Below are 23,915 nucleotides of genomic sequence, written 5' to 3'. Positions count from 1 at the left end.
TCTTCACCTCTGATAGTCTCCCCTAAATTTCACCTGTCGATCCTCTTCAAAAGGACGATGGGGACAATTCTATTATGTTAATAATCACCTCTGACAAACTCAACTTTCCAATCCTCTCTAATAGGATGGTAGGCCCACAAAGTCATTCATATCGCGAAGTACAACCCCATCATGTTAATGATCACCTCTGATAACTGGCACCGTTATTCCCACGAGTAACACAGCCTAAGTAGTAACCTACCACGTGACGTGTTGCTGCTTCGGTCAATGGTCACACTCCTACGTTCCTAAACTATGTGACCTATTCCGGCTATCCTAATATTCTCTTGGAATAACCGATGGGTAGCAGCCTACCACGCGACGGCTCCTACAGTAATCGATCATCACATTCCTATATCCCTGAACGATCTGATTATCATTTACGTCATCGCCTTCAGGGATGACAATAATTACCAAGGGCGGCTTAACAGGCGATATGTCCCAACTTTCCCCTCAGTCAGCAACTCGCCAAATGGCAAGTTATTATTAGGGTCTTCAACTGGTCACGTGCACGAGCAACTGCTCTTTGTTTCAAGCTAAGTGTTACCCTCTCGGTTTCACCTGAGCTGCAATGCGAAAGTCGGGGTTAACTCGACCCCACGCTGCGAACAACTAAAAGCAAAAGGGGATCCTAGCGACTAAGTCCAAGACAGACTCATCGAAGGCTTGCCACACTGCGAGAAATGGTATAACTGGCTCAACTCAGGCGCCAAGCAACAAAAGCGAGTCCAACACAATGGCTATCAAGGACTAACCAATAGTCTTAAGCGCAGATCAAACACAGAAAATAAATAAAAAACTGTGCAGGCAAAGCAATAAATAAACAAAAGTGGAAAGAGCCATTCCAAGCTGAGTTTTAAAATACATATCATGTTTCTTTTGGAATTATAGCAGACATAATAAAAGAAAGGCGTTCTAAATAAGCTTTAGTAGGATGAAAGCGTCGATCTCGGCCTTAACTGCCACAAGATCCATCGCGCGTCTAGCTTTATCCCTCTCCTCTTACCATTGCTGGAGCATGGCGAGAGCGGCCTCGCCGTCTTCCTCCTTTTGACGAAGGAGTTGGAGCGTCCTCGCCTCCGCCTCGGAGCTACGACCGACCCGCGTCTTCTCGCACTCCAGCCTTTTCAATTTCGCCTCTCCCTTGAGGGATCCGGCATCCATGAAAAAGGCAGCATCTAGGTACGCATCCATCTTTGCTAGGATGGCGTGATGCTGCCTATGTAGACGCCTGAGCAGGGCCTCCTGCGTTGAGGTTTGCATGGCCAAGTCTTCGCGTTCGAGCAGGACGTTCATCGCTAAGGGCGTCGGTTCTAAGTCGGAGTGTACCCGCCCCTCCAAACGATACATCAACTCCTCCAAATGGTAGAGCTCTCACTCACACCACCGTGAGAGCTGAGGACCGCCCAAACGGCTGATCTCCTCCAGACTCTTCTCCATGAAGGGGAGTATGTCATAGTATCGTCCAGTGCCCTCACTGACGATGGTAGCCGCCCTACATATGGTGCCCTCCAACTTCTGGAGGATGACAGACGCTGGGCTAAGCGCTAGAACCAGAGAGGAAGATCCTTGGGTTGAACCCGCGAGAGAAGACGGCGTCGCATGGACGACGGCAGCAGTAGAGGAGGAGCCAATGCCCTCCCCCTCGAAGACACAAGAATCAAAGTTAGAGGCCATTGATCAGAGAGATTTTTTTTAGAATTTCTCTTCTGGCGAATTTTCGTAAGCACTAGAACTCTATCAAAGAGATAATAGACACATTATAGAGCCGAAAGATGAACAACTAGGATTCGCTACCTCAAATGGATCGAACGAACCAGATCTTTTGCGGCGCTTCGGGTTCGACGCCCATAAAAGCTTCGCCATTGGGACTCCAAACCGACCATTCGGATTGAGCGTGGAACGCGAAGCATCCCATCACTTCACAATTAATGAGCACTAACGCGTCCACAGTGGCTTAGCTGGCAAGCATTTGGGTTCGCGGGCAGACGCGTGGCACGAATTCGCCTGCGCTTAAGTTTTTGCCTGCAGCACAAATTCGCTGTCGCTTAAGTTTTGCTTGCAGCACAAACTCGTTTGTGCTTGAGTTTTGCTTGCAAAACAAATTCACCGTCATTTAAGTTATTCTTGTAGCACAAACTCGCCTGCGCTTAATTTTTGCTTGCAGCACTAACTCGCCCGCACTTGAGTATCTCTTGCAGCGTAAACTCGCCAGCATTTGAGTTTAGCTTTCAACGCAAACTCACCCACACGCGAGTTTCATTCAACTCGCTACCAGCTTAAGTCTCGCTTACAACACGAACTCGTCAGTTCACCTGTAACGCAAACTCGCCCAGTCCTGAGCTTCGCCTGTGGCATGAAATCGCCAGTGGTTGAGTCTACCCGTTACATGAGCAAGACGCTGAATGGCGACACAACGAAATATGAAAAGAGTATGTGCACAACGAGAAAGTGCAAACTTCATTAGATGCTTCTAGACAGTATATTTGAACAAAGTTATGACTTTACAACCAAGAGAGTCATAACATTACATTCGAGAAGCAAAACATGAAACATAACATCTTGAATCTACTCCTATCCTACGGGTTTATTCTAAGAGTTTGAAAGATACAAGCTTGGCTCTAACTACATCTGTCTTCTCCACATGCATGATGCGAGTTTTATTCTCTGCCTCCTGCTAGACCCGCACCTCAAAAGAAGCATTGGCAGCGGCATCCTCCTGAAGCAGCAGTGGAAGATTACGCCTCTCTCTGGCAAGATCACCTTCCACCGTCTCGCTGTAAATGCACATGCCTGTCAAGACTGATTCCCCCTCTGCATGCAGAATCATACCTAAAATGATCGAAGAAGTGATATACTTAATGTCAGATTGCAATAGGCGGTGCCGAAGATCCAGGTGATCAATAAGGGCCCCATTTGTCCTCTATGTCTCGCCTTCGGCAATCTTGTTGCCACACGGCACAACGGCGGACTGGAGCCAAGAATAGCTTCACTTCGGACTCCAAATCTGCATGTTGCAAGTCCTCCAATTTCATCAGGAGCAATTCCAGATCGATGAGCCTCACTAAGCAGCGTAGGGCAAGCATAAAGACGCCCAGACAACAGAGGCAGGCCACACGGTCTGAGAGGGACTGCTTTAGCCCCACGAAAGTACAACGACCCTGATCAACGAGCGAGATCACTCATTTTACGATGTTCTCCAACTCCTCTAACTGGGCCAGAACGGAGTCCGAGGGTTTAGGCTCTGGATCACGGTCAGGCGTGAAGGCTGAGGAAGAGGCATCATCCCCTGTCTTCTTCGCACTTGACGCCTTCACTCGTGGTGCCATCTTGAACGGGAAGGAGACAATCAATGCACCCCCCCCCTTCGACAAGAAAAGAGGGCAATATATGACGTACGGTCCAAGTATGTGTCCGTCATCCAACGGTCCAGTTAGTGCGGCTGAAACCGCCCCATCCACCCATTACACCGCCTTTAATGCGAGGCGACGTGCCAATGTCAGTCCAGCTGGCGAGCACTCGAGACCACAATCAGACACGTGGTTACCCCCAAATCGGCATTAATCTTGTTTCCAGCTTGATTTGACTGTGGTCAGAATTCACCTATGGCTAAAATTCGCCTGCGGCTTGAGTTCGCCTGTAGTTAGAGTTCACCAACGGTTTGAACTCGCCTGTGTTCAGAATCCAACTGTAGCTTGAATTCACCTATAGTTAAAGGCCCACTTGCAATGGCCTTACGGAGAAAGATAAAAGCCGAAAGATAAAAGACAACGGCGACTAGGAGAGATATATGCACAAACACATTTGGGAAACCAGAAGAGCATAGCATTCATCCAGTTTTAAGATAGTACATTTGAACAAAGTTATGACCTCACAATCAAACAAGTCCTAACACAACGTCAAAAGCAAAATGAAGTAAAATGTCTTAACATAGTTTTAGATCTGAGATCCTAGTCCAACAAACTAAAGGACGCAAGCTCTGCTTTAACTGTGGCTACTCTTCTCGCGTGGTCCTCCCGGGTCTTGTCTTCAGCCTCTTTTCGGATCCTATCTTCAAAGCTTGATTTGGCGGCAGAGTCTTCCTGGCGCAGTGTTTGGAGGTTCCGAGTTGCCTCCTCGATAGTCCTGTCGACATTAATTCTCTCAGATTGAAGCCCTCTTAGGGTCGTCACCACTTGCCCGAACGCGAGATAAGAAGGGCTCCACATCAGCTTCCGGACCCTCTCGCAACAAAGTCTCCAGACTCGTCAGGCGTGACTCCAGATAAAGGAGCCTCTGCACACAACGTGTGGCAAGCCAGCGTTCGCCCAACCGCCTGAGATTGGCCACCCGATCCAAGAGGTACTGTTTGAAGTCAGCGTAGGTCCCCATGCCAAGACTGACGAGGGAAATTACCTACTTCATAGCACTCTCGAATTCCTCAGTGCGAGCCTATATAGACAAGGAATCTGAGGAAACAGGCTCTTGACCCGGAGCGAGCGTTGCAATGGGTGGAACCTTGAGATAAGGCTCAGCTCCAGACGGTGGAACAGGGTTCGAGGCGGAGGAAGTCATAATTCCCTCAGATTCATCGTCAGAAATCAAAATGGGCTCGGTCGCATGCTCTTCAGTAGTCGGCACCTCTTCTTGAGCTGCATAGCACAATAACGACATAGGAAAGAGTTAGGAACGAGGGGCATCGCCTCAACTTGCGACCCCCTAATCAAACTACATGAAGACTTGGACATAAGGGTACCTTCACCGGTAGCGGCTTCGGCGGCGCCCAAGGAGGGACCTCCTTTTTCTTTCTTCGAAGTGACTCTCTTCACCTTCGGGGCCATTCCGAGTGCAACGAGAGGAAGCATGAGTTTTCTCCAAAGAAGACAACAAGAAAACTACGACCTCCCTTAATAAGGAGGAGGGGCGTTAAATACTCATGGTCTGGACAATGGTCCGCCGTTCGATTAGACCGTTCAAAACCGAACAGTCGAGAGTAAGGCCGAACAATTCGGGATCTCATATGAGTGGCCAAGATCTGGTAGTTTCTAGACACGATCTCTCACCAACGGCCCAGATCGGGCGTGGAAAATGAAGAGGCCCACTACGCCGTCTTTAACGTGAAACGACGTACCCACATCGTCTTAACTGACGAGCACATTAACGCATAAACCGGCACGTGGACCACTAAAGGCGGAGCCTGTCCGCGAGGCAAATTCGTCGTTTGAACTCATGTGGTCTGAACTTGTCTGACGATTTAGACGTTTAGGCTCGTGCGCCACTCTGGAGCTCGAGCTAGTCCTAATTCCACCTTAGGACGACATTCACCTGCAGCTGGAACTCGCTTGCGGTTAGAATCCGTCTACAGTGGGAATCCGCTTACAGCAAAAGTTAACTGGTGCGGATCCATGGTGAACAAAAAGAAAAAAAAGAAAAAAAAGAAAGGAGGTGCGTGAACAAGGGAAACAATAACTAGGAACAAAAAGACAATTCCATTCATTAAAAGAGATTCTAATACAACGATGGAATCGAAAGCAAATTACAAAGCTCTTAACCGCGACTCTACTTCATGAATCTCCCCAGCATGTCGAAGCTCGAGCCTCCTCATGATCTCTTGATGAAGATCCTCCTCAGTGCGTGAAACCAAGTCTTGGACGGTGTGTTTGGCCTCCTTGAGGGCTCGGTCTTTTTCCTCAATAGAACCAGCGACCAATCACAGTCGAGACTTGATTTCCTCCAACTCCCTTACTAGCTATTCACGAGCCTTCTCCTGAGTAGTTGGTGAGGCCTGCGCATTAGCAATGACTTGCTTGGTCTTCACTATCTCCGAAGACAAGCGAGAGATGCGGGAGTCAGCCTTTTGTTGCTCGTGGCTCACTCGTTCGTTCTCGACCTTGACACGCTCCAACTCTTCCGTCAACCTTGCCTCTAACGACATGGTCTTGTTCAGTCTGCGGTCACGCTCCTCCAATGCTGCTTGAACCTCGTTGGACGCAAGATGAACGATCTCGGAGCTCATCGCGCGAAGGGTAAGCAGCTGTCGGATAGCCCGCTCTACCTCTTCTAAACACTTGAAATACGGATTAGCCGCAGTGGAACCAAGCTTCTTGATCAAAAAATCCATGTCATAATCAAGGTCCTCTTTGAACTCCTCAAAGGGGCAGCTCTCTTCCAATGCGAGCTTGACGCAGTCAGCGAGAATGTCTTGGAAGTTAGCTAGGGTTCGAGCCACCTTCCTTTTGCGTGAACGCTCCAAGGGAGAGAGGGTAGCCTCATCTGCCGCGACGTCGACGGTCACCAAGGATGAGGAAGCGGTTACCAGTCGAGTGGGTGTCTCCCCTTGGGTCAGAGACTCCTGTACCGGTGCTCCACCACGGACCAACGCTTCTTCAGAAATAAGGATTTTCCCTTGTCGGTCTGACACCTCTTCATGAGACGACACCTCCTCCTCGCTCGATATCGCCTCATGAATCGAGACGTCGTCTTCCGCCTCTAATTCACCCATCTCTCCAGTCGAATGGCCCACCTAAGATGGGAGATCCTCTTTACCAGCAGCTTCATGGGATGGGTCAACTGGGAATATAAGAAGAGGGTTAGTAAATACCCCCTGAGAGGATCCCTATTGGCAGTTCAGTATGGGTGGATCAACAACGCTAGATCCTACTCTTACCTGAGCCACCGAGCTCCTCTTCGTCTCCGGTTCCCCCTCTTCATTAGAAGGAATGGAGATCACTCTTATAACCATACCTACATAAAGTCAACACAAACGTCAGGGGGTGTAGATTCAACCTTACACCCGAGGGTACAGCATTAAAGATTACCTTCTGGTACGATCGTGGGGGTCGTTGAAGCCCCCACCTATGGCCTCACACCAGATCGTGGAGGAGAATCCTCCGAAGTCGCCGGGACTATCCCCGATGCGGCAAAGGGAGCAGGCGAAGCATCCCCAGTCACATGAGCAGTCACTCCAGGAATGATCACCTGAGTAGCATCATCCCGACCTTCCATCGCTCTGGCAGCCTCGACCGTCTCTTCGTGACGGACCTTCTTAGCCACCTCCATCCTGGAACTTTCGATCGTAGTCTCCCATTATCGTTTAGAGAGAAGCGAGCTACTCGGAGATAGAAGGGGCATCCCTATTTGTCCAGCTATCATGCTCCGGGCCTGTTCCAGACATTCACCTGCCCGGACTAGCTCATCAGATTCTTTCTGCCCATTGGTGGGATCCAACGAAAGACCAAGGGACAGAGCTTGAGCCTCAAGTGCCCCAGATTTATCTAAACCTACATCAAAACCCTCGGTGTCTTCGGTAGGGTCTTCTGAGAACCATTCTCTAGTAGTCTGGCAGCCCTTCCTCCTTGAGGGACGAGGAGCTCCCCTTGGACGATGCCCGTGTTCCCTCAGACAGGAACTCTGGAACCAGAAGCCCTCAGGATTAGCGCTAGCACCTCGATACCACCAGCAATATAGGAGCATATGGTGCAGATCGCAATCCTTTGTAAGTAGCTCAAAAAAAGTGTGGGTGCCACCAGCATGAGTCCAGAACCATCCCCGAGCACCATCCACTAACCCTCCTTCGAAATGTAAGTGAGGGTTGATGTTTCCCACGTACAATTGGTCATACCCGAACTGGCGGGCGAATCTACAAGGAATGTACGGCTTGAGGTAGCACACGAGACCTGTTCTCAGAATGAGATACCCCGGTCGGATATTCACCAACCATCGAAAAGCACCACAGGAATGAACGGTGTGGTGATCCACCATCGATACATCGCTAAGAGACTCGTCATACCCTCCTCCACTGAAGTAGGGGAAGAAACGGTTGTAATGGCCGAAGTGGGATAGTGTCTTCCATGCGTCAGAGATGTCTTTACACTTCCAAGAGCATCTCTCCTGGCGCTGGACGAACGAAATGAACTTTTCTCCTTGAAGAGTCGCCGGGGCACTCATCAAGCACTCGTAGTGGTAGACAAACCACACGACAATTAACACACGACAAAATTGGGTCGTCAACTTGCGGAGTCCCCGATGACTTTACCTTCCCCACTCTAGGGTTAGGAGTCCTGATGACTTTACCTTCCCCTTCGTTGACAATTAACACACGACAAAATTGGGTCGTCAACTTGCGGAGTCCCCGATGGATACATGCCACCATCGTCGACACCAATGCGTAGGACTTCTCGTTTGGCTAAGCAAACTATAGGATAGAGGACCTCCACCAGAAGCGCCTTAAAGGAATGAGTGGGAACCACGCACCTCTTCAACCACAACATAAGGTACCCCGCGAGCAGAGCCATTCCAGATATAGGGGACTTGGCCTGGTGATGGAACGAGTGTAAAACCATTCCGAATTTGAATCCACCCTCGTCTTGCTCAAGAGTCATGGTGCCCCCCCTTCGGCCATCCTCCTTTCTACTTCGGCCTGGTCACACTCGCCCAACGGTAGAGTAGGCCTTCCCTTGATATCATTCTCCGGAAATAAGTAATCAACCCAGTTCTTATGGCTGATCCCCAGAGTCCTATTCTTCTTGCCTTTATGGTCTACTGCCCCCAGGGTATTGAGGCATATATGGTAGTGACAGAGCAATTCCTATAGAGTCTTAACCACCAAGGGGGAGCGGTTTGAAAGTTGGTCAATCTCATCTTGACCTGGGACATACTCCTCGTAAGGGAAGCTTCCCAAAGGCAACCCTGACATGCTTCATCGGCGAACACGTGGTTCACCTCCCACCAAATTGAATTCCTCCTAAATGGAGGATTTCGCCTACAAAGACGTGGCTCGACCCCATAACTTCAAATTTTGCCTGCGAAAATGAATTTCTCTTGAACGATTCGTTCACCTTTGAAGACGAATTCCGGATAGTACGACTCGTATAGAGTTTTGAACCACCGATGGAATGGCCTCACTCAAACCCATGCCTCAAAAGGCTAAGGGTTAGAGCAGAAATCTTAACATTAATCCTAAGAGAAACTACTTGACAACTCATCATACTGAGGGGAATAGTATGGCTAGCCCGATCCAAACGGTAATCGGTAAAGACAAGTCAAACCCGTTGATAGCTGAGGATTTGCTAAAAATCCTAAAGAGGGCTAAATTCACCCTAACCCACCAGGGACTTCTTTATTCAAAGTATTCCAGACCACACGCAAGTCGGTTGAGGTCTAAAAACTTTGAAGGGGGTCTTGTATACGGTAAAAATTACCTTTGCAGCTTACATAAAATTCGCCTACGAGTTGGAGTCGCCTACACAATTTGAAGGTAGGGCTCACCCATGGGCTTGACTCGCTAGCACGAACCCAAACCACGCGGTCTCCAAATTCGCTTGTATCTGTTGGCCACAGACTCTCCTGTATGATTGGCTCGCCCGCACGAGTCAAGATCATCCAAATGACTAAAATTCGCCTGTTTACTTGACTCGCCCGCTCGAGTCGAAAGTCGAATGCGCCTATGAACTTTAGGATCACCAGTGTACTCGGCCGTGGTTATGCTGCATACAGGGATGAGCGTTCCTACTTCCCGTGACGTGAAGGGAGGGAGCACAGTACTCCAAACCCATCAAGTAGCCGCTCACAGTACGAGCGACCAGTCAAATCCATGCAGTCGCCAAGTCCACATGCATACTCACGATTGAAGCTCATCTCGCCTGCACGAGTCAAGATATGAATCCGCCCACGATCAACAAGTTCTCTAGTGTACTCAACAGCCGCTATACCACATATAGGGATGGGCCTTCCCACTTCCCGCGACGTGAAAGGAGGGAGCACAGTACTCCAAACCCATCAAGTAGCCACTCATAGTACAAGCGACCAGTCATATTCGTGCAACCACCGAGTCTGCTTGCATACTCACGATTAAAGCTCATCTCGACTGCACGAGTCAAGAGCTGAATCCTCCCGCGATTAACAAGTTTACCGAGCTAGCCAGAGTATCTGGCAGCCGCAATAGCACGTACGAGGATGGGCTTTCCCACTCCTCACGATGTGAAGGGAAGGAGTACATTGCTCCGAGCCCATCAAGCAGCCACTCATGGTACAAGCCAAAGGCATGGTATTTCCCAATAGTACATGGTCACATCCCATGATTCAGAGAGCAGCCACACCGTTTCTCCCCCTATTTAAGAACCTCTCCTGCAACAGGAAAGGGGTTCGAGATTGAAAAGTTCAAAATAACAATTAAAGAGAGATTCGTCCAGAATTCCTTTAACTAAATCAATCAGTTAATAGAACCACTAGCTCTCGACTCTCAACTGAGTTGACGATAAGCTCTTTGCATAATCTTTGCACTGTAGCATCTTCTCCTAGTTTCGGGCCCTGATCACCATCGAACTCAGAGACTCAAACTCTATCGACCCGAGCTTCTACTGTGTACTAAAGCTTGCCAGCAACCTCGGTCAAATCATCCAAAGGAAGCAGACTCGGTGTGAGAATCGAGCGAAGCGTCCTGTAGCTACCAAAAGTCCCTACGTTAAACAAGGAGGGCATTCCCTCCACTTCTGTTATAATTTTTGATTCATTAGTTTGTAATAAGCTATTCTTATCAATACAGACGAAATCCCTGTTTTGGAAGATCTGAAATCTACACCTACAACTTATAGCATAAATAACAAAATATAGCAATTAACATTGTATATCAAGTTGTTGAAATACAATGTGAGTCAAAAATACATTAGTTGAATATTTTGTGTCTAAGAGTGACTTTGAAAGTGAGTGAGTTTAACAATATAAGTGTAAATCTTTGGGTTTATAGGCCAAAAAATCATTTTGGACACAGATGATTATAGTTTAAAATAGGGTTACAACTTTAGATTTATTGGTTAAAAACTCATCTATGGTGCCACAAAATTTGTGTGAGGAAAAAGCCCAAATAAATGGCTTAACTATTTTGTTCAAAATATACAACCCATGAATAACAACTTAGAGAAAAGTATAGAAAGCTATAATATAATATAGTAGCTCTATATAGTAGCTTACACCATGTATCAAAATTTTGAAATGCAAAAGGTGTTGGCCTTTTTGTTTTGATGATGTTTTAACAAATAATTTACAACTAATATTGTTTGTCTAGTGTTTGTGTTTTCTTATTTATTCTATATAAACAATAAGTTGGAGGATGAACGGAATTAAGCATTCACGATCATATCCAATGGAGGTTGGCGGAATATCCGTATGAAGCATTGCAATTCAAGTTGAAGATCCAAGTTTAAGATTCATCCGCAAAGTGTACCAAGTTGAGATACATCAAAGATCAAGATAGCTTGGATAATTTAGTTTAGGTTTTATATTATGTGTGTTGGTACTTTAAGCTCAATCGTATACACATACACGTTTTTGGTTTTGTATATATATCGTTACATATACATGTTTTGGTTTTATAAGTTTTTAGGTTTAAATATAAAACAAATACATATTTATATATATACATGTTTGTTTTCATATTTATTGTTTTGTTTTGGTTTAGCTTTATAAATATGAAATAATAGTTATATTCTTATACACTTTCACATGTTTCATATTCTATTACTTCTGGAAAAACAAATGTATTTTGTATTATATATACATTTTTGTGAAAATAATGTATTATCGTGTATAGACTTAACATTCATTGTATTCATATTTTATAAAGTCTATAAAATCATTTTGTAAAGTTTCAAAACATGGTTTAGCCAAAATATCAAAAATATGTGTTTTGTATTTTCATGTTTTGGACTAGTTTTGAAAATTGATAATACTTTACTATTGGGAAGGGAAATTCTAAAAATTCTTTTTGTAACATGTTTATTATCATGTTTATAAATAATTTCCAAAGTTTTACAATTTTCAGAATTTATTTGCTATTTTTTAAAGAGGTTTGAAATTCAGTTTTACTGTTTATAACAGGCTGATAACACGTTATCAGTCGACTGATGAATGTGTTTAGTCGACTGAAGAAATCATCTGGAATATCAAAAAGTTTATGTTTTATTTCGGATCGACTAACCAGTCGACTGATGAGATCATCAGTCGACTGATTGTCTCTTTAGTCGACGGATAAGCTGCTAGTTATCTACAATGGTCAGCTCATCAATCGACTGATCAGTCGACCGACGACATAACGACTGGTTTTTTTTAGATTTTCATGTTGCCATTATTTTGTCTTTTTGTTGGGGTTTCTTGGGTTTTTGGGCTTTGACTTATGATCATATATATACCCCTTTCCCTCTAACATTCTAAGGGAATCCAAGAATATTTTAAACAAGTTTTACAAGGGTTTAAGTTTTGTTTAAAAGTGTTTAAAGAGTTTGTTTGAGTTTAGTTTGTGAAGAAATTTTCACAAGAGCAAAGAGGAGATCATCCTTTGGTGTTTGAGCTTCAACCCTTCTCTCTCTCTCTCTCTTATTATCTATAGAGAAGTTTTCCTAAACTCAATCTAGCTTTACATTTATATTGTTTGATTATTATTTTATTCAGCTAGTATTTATTTGATTTTAGTTTGTTTTATTTAATCTCTTTGTTACAAACACCCACATTGAGCTTTAGTATTTTCTTACATAGTATTATTGAAGTTGTGAGAGTATGTAACATTGAGTTGGGTTTAATTGAGTTCTTACATTGTTTAGAAAACAATCACTTGTTGTATTGAGAGCTTCATTATGAGATACACTTTGTAATACACTTGTACACCGAGAGGAGTGTATGGCGAGAGACGGGGGTCGTCCCAAGATGAGTGTGGTAGGTGATAATGCCTAGAGGTAGGTTGTAATTCCTAACACTTGAGGGAGACACGGGCTAGAGACCAACACTTAGAGGGTGTAAAGTGGGATTGTAAGAGTGTGAAATTGTAAAGTTTTCGGTGAACTAGAAAACTGAGTGTGAGGTGTAAACGTTATTCAGATGAGCATAGAAAACATGATTGTGATAGTGGAGATCTTCTCAAGGTGAGGAGCGGAGACGTAAGTTGTGGGGACCGAACTCTGTGATCATATCGTTTGTTTACGTTTGTCATTGGCGTTCTTTTATATTCATGCTTATCATTTATATCGTCTTTGTCAATTGCTTGTTGTTTATATTGCCCTATCACTTTAGTAGTTTATTTACCCTTGTGTTACTTGTATATCCTTGTACATATATTTGTAATATATCATTCTTGCTAGGATATATTTGTTAATAAGTTTTTATTTGGCATAAATCAGATTTGATTAGCATAAACCATATTCACCTTCCTCTAGGGTTCTTTCCTAGTGGCATTAGGGTGTTTTCAATTAGTATCAGAGCTTGGTGCTCTTTGATTTAATGTTTAATCGCCTTGAGTTAAAAATCCAAGTTATCTTTTTTGCTAATCTTATTTTGATTGCCTTTGTCTTGCTTGCATATACATATAGATATTATGAACATGCATTGTGCACCTTGTTTAGACTATGATCCTAATGTTGCTCCTAGAATAGATAATTTCCCCTATGACCAATGGTGTTCTAGATTTAATATATTTATTAGATCTAGACATTTCGATTTATAGGAAATTATGGATGGTGCTTATGTTGTGCCCACTTCGGAGAAATCCAAGTAGAGCAAAAATGATAAAAGAATGTTTACAATGAACAAGCTTTTGTTAGAATTCTTGCTTAATGCTTTTGACTCATCTATTTCTAACAAATTTATTCATTTTGATAGTGCTTACACTTTATAAAAATTTATTGGAGCATATCAAGAGAACTTAGAGGCGATCCTATAAGTTTTGGAGGCTTCCTCTTCAAGTTCCATTGGATCATCATGCACACGAGCACTAGGCGATAGTCCTAGTGAGGTTTGCGTGTTCGAATCCATTAATAATTTATCTAATGATGAACTTACTTGTACTTCTGAAAAATTATTGCATGCCTATAACAAATTACATCATATATTTTTAAATTGAAAAAGCAAGCATGAAGATTTGAAATCCTTTGGTACCAAGAATACTTGGGTACTAAAACAAATTTAATTTCTAAAACCAAGAATTTTAATTTTTTTTCTTTTCTTAGTTTTGAAAATTATGCTTTGAAATTTTTGAATATGAAAACAAATTTTCTTTGATCAATTCTTTTTTTTTCATGATAATTAGTTTCGATTTTAATAGTTTTGTTTTGATGAGAGGTTTGTGTTTATATCCCCCCCCCCCCCCCCCGGATTTATTGGGTGTTTCTTTCCCAAATTATGTTTACCGGATGCTAAAAATATTTATATGGGTTGAAACAAGCTCAAGAGGTTGATATGGTTGTCTCTCTTATTTTTTGAATATCGATGATGGTTTGATTTTATGTTCTTATATGATTTACTTATGATTTATGATTTCATTGATTGATTTGTTTTCATTTGAAAAACATTTTTCATGATTCTCATGTTTTCTTTCTTTTTATTTCATAAATCTATCTTTACACATTGTTCTTATGTTTATGTATTGAGACACATTTTTTTTATATTGACATATCTGTAAGTGTTCTCATTGTATTTTTGGATGTGAGTGGTGTTTAGCATATTTTTTATCTATGCTTGCTCACATATATTTGCCTTGGTCATCATTGCATATTTTCCTTAAGGCATTTTTATAAGGGGAGCAATCCCTATTTTTTTTGTTATACTCACCATGCTTATAGGTAGGGGGAGATTTCATTCTATTTATTCTTTTGTTTTCCCCTTTTTGATGTTGTCAAAGGGGGAGAAATATTTTGAGTATGTATTTCTTATTTATATGCATGATAATTACAATTTCTATATTCATTTCCTTTCATGTATATATATTTTTGTAAATTGTTTGTCATCATCAAAAAGGGGGAGATTGTTAGCCATTTTGTTTTGATGATGTTTTAACAAATAATTTATAACTAATATTGTTTGCCAATAATTGTGTTTTCTTATTTATTCTAGATAAATAATAAGTTGGAGGATGGATGGAATCAAGCATTCATAATCATATCCAATAGAGGTTGCCGGAATATCGGTATGAAGCCTTGCAATTCAAGTTGAAGATCCAAGTTAAAACTTCATCCGCAAAGTGTACCAAGTTGAGATATATGGAAGATCAAGATAGCTTGGGTAATTTAGTTTAGGTTTTATATTATGTGTGTTGGTACTTTAAACTCAATCGTATACACACATACACGTTTTTGGTTTTGTATATATATAGTTATATATACATGTTTTGGTTTTATAAGTTTTCAGGTTTAAATATGAAACAAATACATACTTATATATATACATGTTTGTTTTCATATTTATTGTTTTGTTTTGGTTTTGCTTTATAGATATGAAACAGTAGTTATATTCTTATACACATTCACATGTTTCATATTCTATTTCTTTTGGAAAAACAAATGTATTTTGTATTATATATACATTTTTGTGAAAATAATGTATTATTGTTTATATACTTAATGTTTACTGTATACATCTTTTATTAAGTCTATAAAATCATTTTAAAAAGTTTCAAAATATGGTTTAGCCAAAATATCAAAAACATGTGTTTTGTATTTTCATGTTTTGGACTAGTTTTGAAAAATGATAAGATTTTACTATTGGGAAGGGAAATTCTAAATATTCTTTTTGTAAATGTTTATTATCATGTTTATAAACATTTTCTAAAGTTTTATATTTTTTAGAATTTATTTGCTATTTTTTAAAGAGGTTTAAAATTTAGTTTTTCTGTTCATAACAGGCTGATAACACGTTATCAGTCGACTGATGAATGTGTTTAGTCGACTGAAGAAATCATCTGGAATGTCAAAAAGTTTATGTTTTATTTTGGATCGACTAACCAGTTGACTGATGATGTCATCAGTCGACTGATTGTCTCTTCAGTCGACCGATAAGCTGCCAGTTACCTACAATGGTCAGCTCATCAGTCGACTGATCAGTCGACCGACGACATAACGACTAGTTTTCTTTTTCAGATTTTCATGTTGCCATTATTTTGTCTTTTTGTTGGGGTTTCTTGGTTTTTTGGGCTTTGACTTATGATCCTATATATACCCTTTTCCCTCTAACAATCTAAGGGAATCCAAGAATGTTTTAAACAAGTTTTACAAGGGTTTAAATTTTGTTTAAAAGTGTTTAAAGAGTTTGTTTGAGTTTAGTTTGTGAAGAAATTTTCACAAGAGCAAAAAGGAGATCATCCTTTGGTGTTTGAGCTTCAACCCTTCTCTCTCTCCCCCTCTTATTATCTATAGAGAAGTTTTCCTAAACTCAATCTAGCTTTACATTTATATTGTTTGATTATCATTTTATTAAGCTAGTATTTATTTGAGTTTAGTTTGTTTTATTTAATCTCTTTGTTACAAACACCCACATTAAGCTTTAGTATTTTCTTACATAGTATTATTGGAGTTGTGAGAGTTTATAACATTGAGTTAGGCTTAATTGAGTTCTCACATTGTTTAGAGAACAATCATTTGTTTTATTGACAGTTTCATTGTGAGATACACTTTGTAATACACTTGTACACCGAGAGTGTGTGGTGAGAGATGGGATCGTTCCAAGAGGAGTGTGGTAGGTGATAATGTCTAGAGGTAGATTGTAATTATTAACATTAGAGGGAGACATGAGCTAGAGACCAACACTTAGAGGGTATAAACTGGGATTGTAAGAGTGTGAAATTGTAAAGTTTTTAGTGAACTAGAAAACCGAGTGCGAGGTGTAAGCGTTATTCCGGTGAGCGTAGAAAACCCGGTTGTGATAGCGGAGATCTCCTTGAGGTGAGGAGCGGAGACATAGGTCGTAGGGACCGAACTCCGTGATCATATCGTTTGTTTGCGTTTGTCATTGGTGTTCATTTTTATTCATGCTTATCATTTATATCACCTTTGTCAATTGCTTATTATTTATATTGCCCTATCACTTTAGTAGTTTGTTTACCCTTGTGTTACTTATATATCCTTGCACATATATTTCTAATATATCATTCTTTCTAGGATATATTTATTAATAAGTTTTTATTTGGCATAATATCAGATTTGATTAGCTTAAACCCTATTCACCTCCCTCTAGGGTTCTTTCATAGTGGCATTAGGGTGTTTTCAATTGGTATCAGAGCTTGGTGCTCTTTGATTTAAGGTTTAATCGCCTTGAGTTAAATATCCAAATTATCTTTTGTGCTAAGCTAGTTTTGATTGCATTTGTCTTGCCTGCATATACATATAGATATTATGAACATGCATTGTGCACCTTGTTTCGGCTATGATCCTAATGTTGCTCCTAGAATAGATAATTTCCCATTTGATCAATGGTGCTCTAGATTTAATATATTTATTAGATCAAGATATTTTAATTTATTGGAAATTATTGATAGTGCTTATGTTGTGCCCACTTCAGAGAAATCCAAGTGGAGCAAAAATGATAAAAGAATGTTTACAATGAACAAGCTTTTGTTAGAATTCTTGTTTAATGCTTTTGACTCATCCATTTCTAACAAATTTATTCATTTTGACAGTGCTTACACTTTATGAAAATTTATTGGAGCACATCAAGGGAATTTAGAGGCGATCTGACATGCTTTAAAGGCTTCCTCTTCAAGTTCCATTGGAGCATCATGCACACGGGCACTAAGCGATAGCCCCAGTGAGGTTTGCGAGCTCGAATCCATTAATGATTTATCTAGTGATGAACTTGATTGTGCTTCTGAAAAATTATTTAATGCCTATAACAAATTGCATCATATCTTTTTAGATTTAAAAAGCAAGCATGAAGATTTAAAATCCGATCATGAGTTGCTAGTATCTAAGTTTGAAACTATTTCTAATGAGAATGTGATCCTCAAAGAAAATAAGGAAAAATATTTGGATCATGATTCCTTAATTTCAAATGTTGCTAACTTAACTCATGAAAGAGATAATTCCATATTAGAAGTAGAGAATATGAAAAATGATACTGCTTCATTTATAAATGACTATATATGTTCTACTTCTAATAACAATACATTTGTACAAAATAATAAGTTGAATCATGTTAATGAACGTATATCATCTTTAGATTCAACCCTTAAAATATGTATTGTAAATAATAAAAAGCTTATGAACTTGTGTGCAAAGTCCAATGAAAATTCTTCTAAAAAATCCATACACTATGCACACATGTATAACAAAATTTATAAATGCTCTATTTTAGGCCGGAAAGGCCATATTGCTAAAATTTGTTATGATGCACAAAATCCCATCAAGCTTAATCATGCTTGTTGTAAAACCCCGTATTTTTGGTTATGAAGATATGTTAAATTATTGGTGATAAATAATTTTTTTATTGTGATAAATGACTTGAGGTCAGGGATATACTTGATAACAAGTTATTAGATATTTATGAGTGTGGTTTCATAGAGTTTTGTGCATTGGTTTTGGCAGAATAACAAAACTTGCACGGATCTGAAAAATGTCTGCTCAATCGACTTATGAGTCGACTCATGAGTCGATTGAAGGGTCGACCTATGAGTCGACTGACGGGCTGATTTTAAGTTTTTCTTTTCTTTTGCGGGTTTGGTTTGGTTTGTTTCGGGTTTTACCGCTTACATAAAAACTCTCCTACCCGAAACCAACCCCAAAACTCATCAGACCCTAGAGAAAACTCTAGCACCCTCTATCCTCTCAAACCCTAGCTCGTTTTTGGTGATTTTAGGGAATTTTTAGAGGATTTCAGCCAGTTTTGGCGAGGTGCAGCGAAGGGGATCTTTCTCTCTCGGATTCAGGGGTTGTTCTAGCATATCAGAGGTGAGTAACATCTCGCCCAGTCCTCACCCACTATTTGTATAGCTTTCTTGAGTTTTTATTTCAGATTTTTGAGCCTAAAACGTATTTTTGTGCATAAAAATAGATGTTTTACATTATAAGATGCAAGATCTATATTTTTTAGTTATAAAAAGCTCAGAAACGAAATTTGTAAATTTAGATCCAGATCTGGAAATTTGTTTAACATGAGTTTTAATGTGATTTACTGTTTTAAATACGTTTTTAAACATGTTTATATGTTTAAGGTTTTAATGCAAGTGATCACATGCAAATCCTTAGTTTCTGTTGATACACATGAGTTAGAATCGAAAATATATTGCTGGACATGACAAAAAGAACTTTAGTTTATCACTTTTGTAGATAATCATCATAAGCAGAAAACTAGAAATTTTCTGCTCAGTCGACCAATGAGTCGACTCATGAGTACTGATGAGTCGACTAATAAGTCGACTGATGGGAAATTTTTTAGTTTTGTGTTTTATCTGGTCGACCAATGAGTTAACCAATCCTAGTCGACACATGAGTTGACTGATGAGGTGTTTTACAGATTCTTGATCTGTTTGTGTTGCTTTTTGGGGTCGCTTCAATTATCTGACACTAGTTTACAATGTTAGTGATTTATCTGTATATGTAAGTTGACTTTTGATACAAGTGTCAATCCGCACACCGAGGCATGTGTGACATGAGTCTATGTGTATCTTTTGTGTATATATATATATCATCAACACTTACACTTTGCATAATTTTATATTTAGTCCTCGTGTTGAACATGCATTACCTTTCAGTCCTCGTGTTGGACATTCATTTCATTCGGTCCATGTGTTGGACATTGGTTATATTCAGTCCATGCGTTGGATATTGGTTATATTCCATCCATGCGTTGGACATTGGTTATATTCCGTCCATGCGTTGGACATTGGTTATATTCAGTCCATGCATTGGACACTCGTTACTTTCAGTCCTCGTGTTGGACTATAATCCATTGAAGTCCTCATGTTGGACTATAATCCATTAAAGTCCTCGTGTTGGACTATAATCCCTTTCAGTCCTCGTGTTGGACATTTACCTATTTGTCCATGTGTTGGACATCAGTTTAGACCTTGAGTTGACACTTATACTTGTATAGACTGGACATGATACTTATATGAGTTATGTCATGACACAGTATTTAAGTTCTGAGATGAGTTTGTCTTCTTTTATTATTGTTCTTGTATTATATTTTGGGTTGGGTATTTAGGGATTTACAATTTGAGATATAAGGTATATACATGAGGGTTTCCTTATTTGGATTATTTTGCTCGACGTACCAATGCTCGTGTTGTAATTTTCTAAATACTAAAATCCTATTATATGTAAGTAATTACAATTTGAGTTACATGGTATATACATGAGGGTTTCCTTATTTGGATTATTTCGCTTGACGTACTTATGCTCACGTTGTAATTACCTCAAATAGGATTTGTGATTATATATATATGTTATAACTATATTTTCTGTATACAACGAGCCCTTTTCCTTAGGGTTAGTTGTGATGTTGCTCGCTAGCGCTTTGACACTCGTTATCCCTCCCCATTTCAGGTAAGGAGCTAAAAGCCCGGAGAGTCGCAGGTTGATGGCGAGGCACTTTAGCTTCAGCTATTCTATTATAGTTATATTTTACTTTTGAGCTCCACTGTAGGCTTTTTGTTTAGACATTTGAGAGTTTATTTTAGAAGTTGTAAAGGCTGTGTGCCTTATTTTCTTTTATTCAGATATTTGTATTTAAGACTTGTTGAGATGTTCCAGTTTATTTATTTCAGATATTGACTTGTATTTCAGTATGTTAGATGATGAAATATTAATTTGATCTCTATTATTTCATCAGTTGACTCTTGTATTATCTTTTACTTGCTTTTGTACCTATATCTGTTATTTGATTCTACTAGAGAGATAGTAATTATGATGGTGAAACATGTTATTGCAAGGTGTGGTGCATGGCAGGTTTGATATTCTTAGTTTCATCTTGGAGTGCAACCTTGTGTGAACCCAGGGGCGTCATAGTTGGTATCAGAGCTCTAGTTCTAGTATCCTTAGGATTATCCTGTGTCGAGTAGTGGAGCTAGGATAGAGTTTCTTAGGATTCATGTATAGAGTTCGATAAGAATTTCCTAGTATGAGTGAGGACGATATATGCGTTTATCTCAAAAATTTGAGAATTTTTTTTTGATAACTATTTTTGTTTAAAGTATTTGTGTGAATACTTTATGTTGTGAAAATCGTATGGTGATATGTTATGTATGTATATATATCTATTTTGACTCAGAGATCTGGATAGGCTGTACCACAGTAAACTCCACCCGAGCCACATCATACACCACCTGAGCCGCAGCAGGCTCCCCAGTACTTGATAGATCTTATAGCTCCCCTAGTCGCTAGGATAGCAGCAATCGAGGAGCTTGTGGCGAATCATATTACACCACCACCACCAGTAGTTGAAACCGCTATTTCTTAGGAAAATAGGACGACTAAGTTTCAGAAGGACTAGGAAGTGAGTGCTAAGAGAGGGCACACCGGAGACAAGGGTAAGAACAATAGACCCTTGTCTAGACCTCAACAGCAGCAGCAGGGCCCTCATAAGAAGGGATCCCAATAGGATCAGCGAGCACGTCAGCAGCACAAGTTCCGGGAAACTTGTTTTAACTGTCGCAAGGTCGGACACAAGGCATTAGAGTGCCGTAGTGCACCAACAAGAGCTCAGAAGGGAAATGGTCCGAATCAGCAGTAGCAGAAGACTGAGAGGTAGGTTCTAGCAGTTCAGGAGGTTCCCCAGGGGTAGATTGTCCCATATTCTCCAGCACCAGCGACAGAGCAGTCTTCAGCCACCGATAGAGTATATGTAGGAGTTCCGCATGATCATGGAGCTAGTGGAACAATTGTGGAGGGTACGTTCCTCATGAATCCTTTTTTCGCCCGTATTCTTTTCGATTCGGGAGCTTCGCATTCCTTCATTTCACATGATTTTATGTCTAGACTCCATTTCGTAGCTCAGCCATTAGACACTCCTTTATCAGTTTCCACCCCTTTAGGTAAGATATCGCTTCTAGAGAGCGTTTGTAGGAGGTGTACTATCAGTTTAGATGAGTCGGAGTTCGTTGTCTATTTGATAGTGTTGCATATGTCCGAGTTCGATGTCATCCTTGGTATGGATTGGTTGTCTTTCTACCATATTAGTATTAACTGCTTTGCGAAGACAGTCAATTTATGGGCGTCCGATGGGTCCGAGATGATTGTGGCAATCTCTCAGGACAACTGTTTTGCAGAGTCATTTCTGGGGTAAATCGAGGGGTGTAGGCTGTCTAAAAATCACAATAGAAAGCTTATCCCCCATCAACCACCGATGATGGAAGTTACAATCTGACGACTTCCAGAAGGCTGTAATCTGAAGACTTTCGCGTAGATTGCTGAAGGTTACAATCTGACGACCTTCACGACAACCGATGAGAGCTCTACTTCAACAGCCTTCACAATCAACATCGGGAGTTACAATCTGACGACTCTCATATTCTCAAGGAGCCAAGACGAAGATTACAAGACAATGATCTTTGCAACGCTATGACAAAAAGAGATTACTTGGTGATAATCTCTGCAAGGCAAGACGCGGAGGTCCTCCCCGTGTTTCAACATCAAAACGCCAGGGTCGAACCCCGCGTTACAACAATCAAAACGCCAAGGTCGAACCCCGCGTCACAACATCAAAACGCCAGGGTCGAACCCCGCGTTTCAACAACAAAACGCCAAGGTCGAACCCCGCGTCACAACATCAAAACGCCAGGGTCGAACCCCGCGTCACAACATCAAAACGCCAGGGTCGAACCCCGCGTTTCAATATCAAAACGTCAAGGTCGAACCCCGCGGTCGAACCCCGCGTTTCAACATCAAAACGTCAAGGTCGAACCCCGCGGTCGAACCCCGCGTTTCAACATCAAAACACCAAGGTCGAACCCCGCGTTACAACAGGCGAAACATGAGCGACCCTCGCGTTCGTAGGGGTCCAGCCAACACCGACCCCCGCGTTTCTAAGCTACAACAAACCAAAACGCGAGCGACCCTCGCGTTCATCAATGTTCAGCCAACACCCAACCTCGCGTCTCAATTCAAAGACGCGAGGTTAGGGTCCTGAACGCCAACGTTGGCGTTTGACTCATTCAACATGAGTTGAACGGTTCTAAAACGGCTTGGATCGACCACCAGAGCTTTCTTCTAGCCTTGGCTATTAACCGATCTTCGGTTCAAATCAACTCTTTTACAGAGTTCTTCTAAACTCGTTCTGAGTTCTCAAACTTGCCACGCAAGTTCTCCACAACGTCAAATCGTGAGGAGAAGACATCGTTCCAGTGAATCAAGACGTGCGGATCGTCAACGGAGAGCAAACTCGACGCAAGCATTCGAGGGAGGCACTCCATCGCCACCGTGAAGAACCCAGTTTTAAACAAAGGGGAAGAACCAATTTCGTTCTCCTCTCTTTTGTAATCGAATTGTAATCGGAATCAAAGAAATACAAAGTCACATTTTCTTTATTCTCTTCTTTACAATTTTCTCTACATACAAGGGGGTGATGCGACGGGATCAGGGTGTTGATTTATTGGAGACTAGAGTTGTCTCAGAGTATCAGGATGTCTTTCAGGGCATACCTGGTTACCTCCTATGTGAGAGGTTGAGATTTACATTAAGTTGCAACCGGGCACAGCCCCGATATCCCGCACACCCTATCGTATGGCACCAGCTGAGATGAGGGAGCTTCAGACCCAGTTAGACGAGTTGTTAGCTTAGGGTTTTATTCGTCGGAGTCTTTCTCCGTGGGGAGCGCCGATCCTCTTTGTGAAGAAGAAGGACGAGAGTATGAGATAATGTATTTATTATAGATAGTTGAACAAGGTCACTATCCAGATTTGATAGGATTTATGACTTGTTCGATCAGCTACGCGAATCGCAACATTTCTCGAAGATTTATCTTTGTTTTGGGTTATTGTGGTTGCGAATTTGAGAGATGGATTTTCCCAACCGCTTTTCTTACTCGATATGTATCTTTCGAGTTTTTGGTCATACCAGTTTGGTTGACCAATTCACCTGTGATAATCAAGGATTTGATGAATCGGGTTTTTCTATCCCTATCTGGACCAGTTTGTGATTTTTTTATCAACG

This window comes from Asparagus officinalis, chromosome 1, assembly GCF_001876935.1.
Source record: "Asparagus officinalis chromosome 1, Aspof.V1, whole genome shotgun sequence".
NCBI lineage: Eukaryota > Viridiplantae > Streptophyta > Magnoliopsida > Asparagales > Asparagaceae > Asparagus > Asparagus officinalis.
This window is presented reverse-complemented; position numbering follows the sequence as displayed.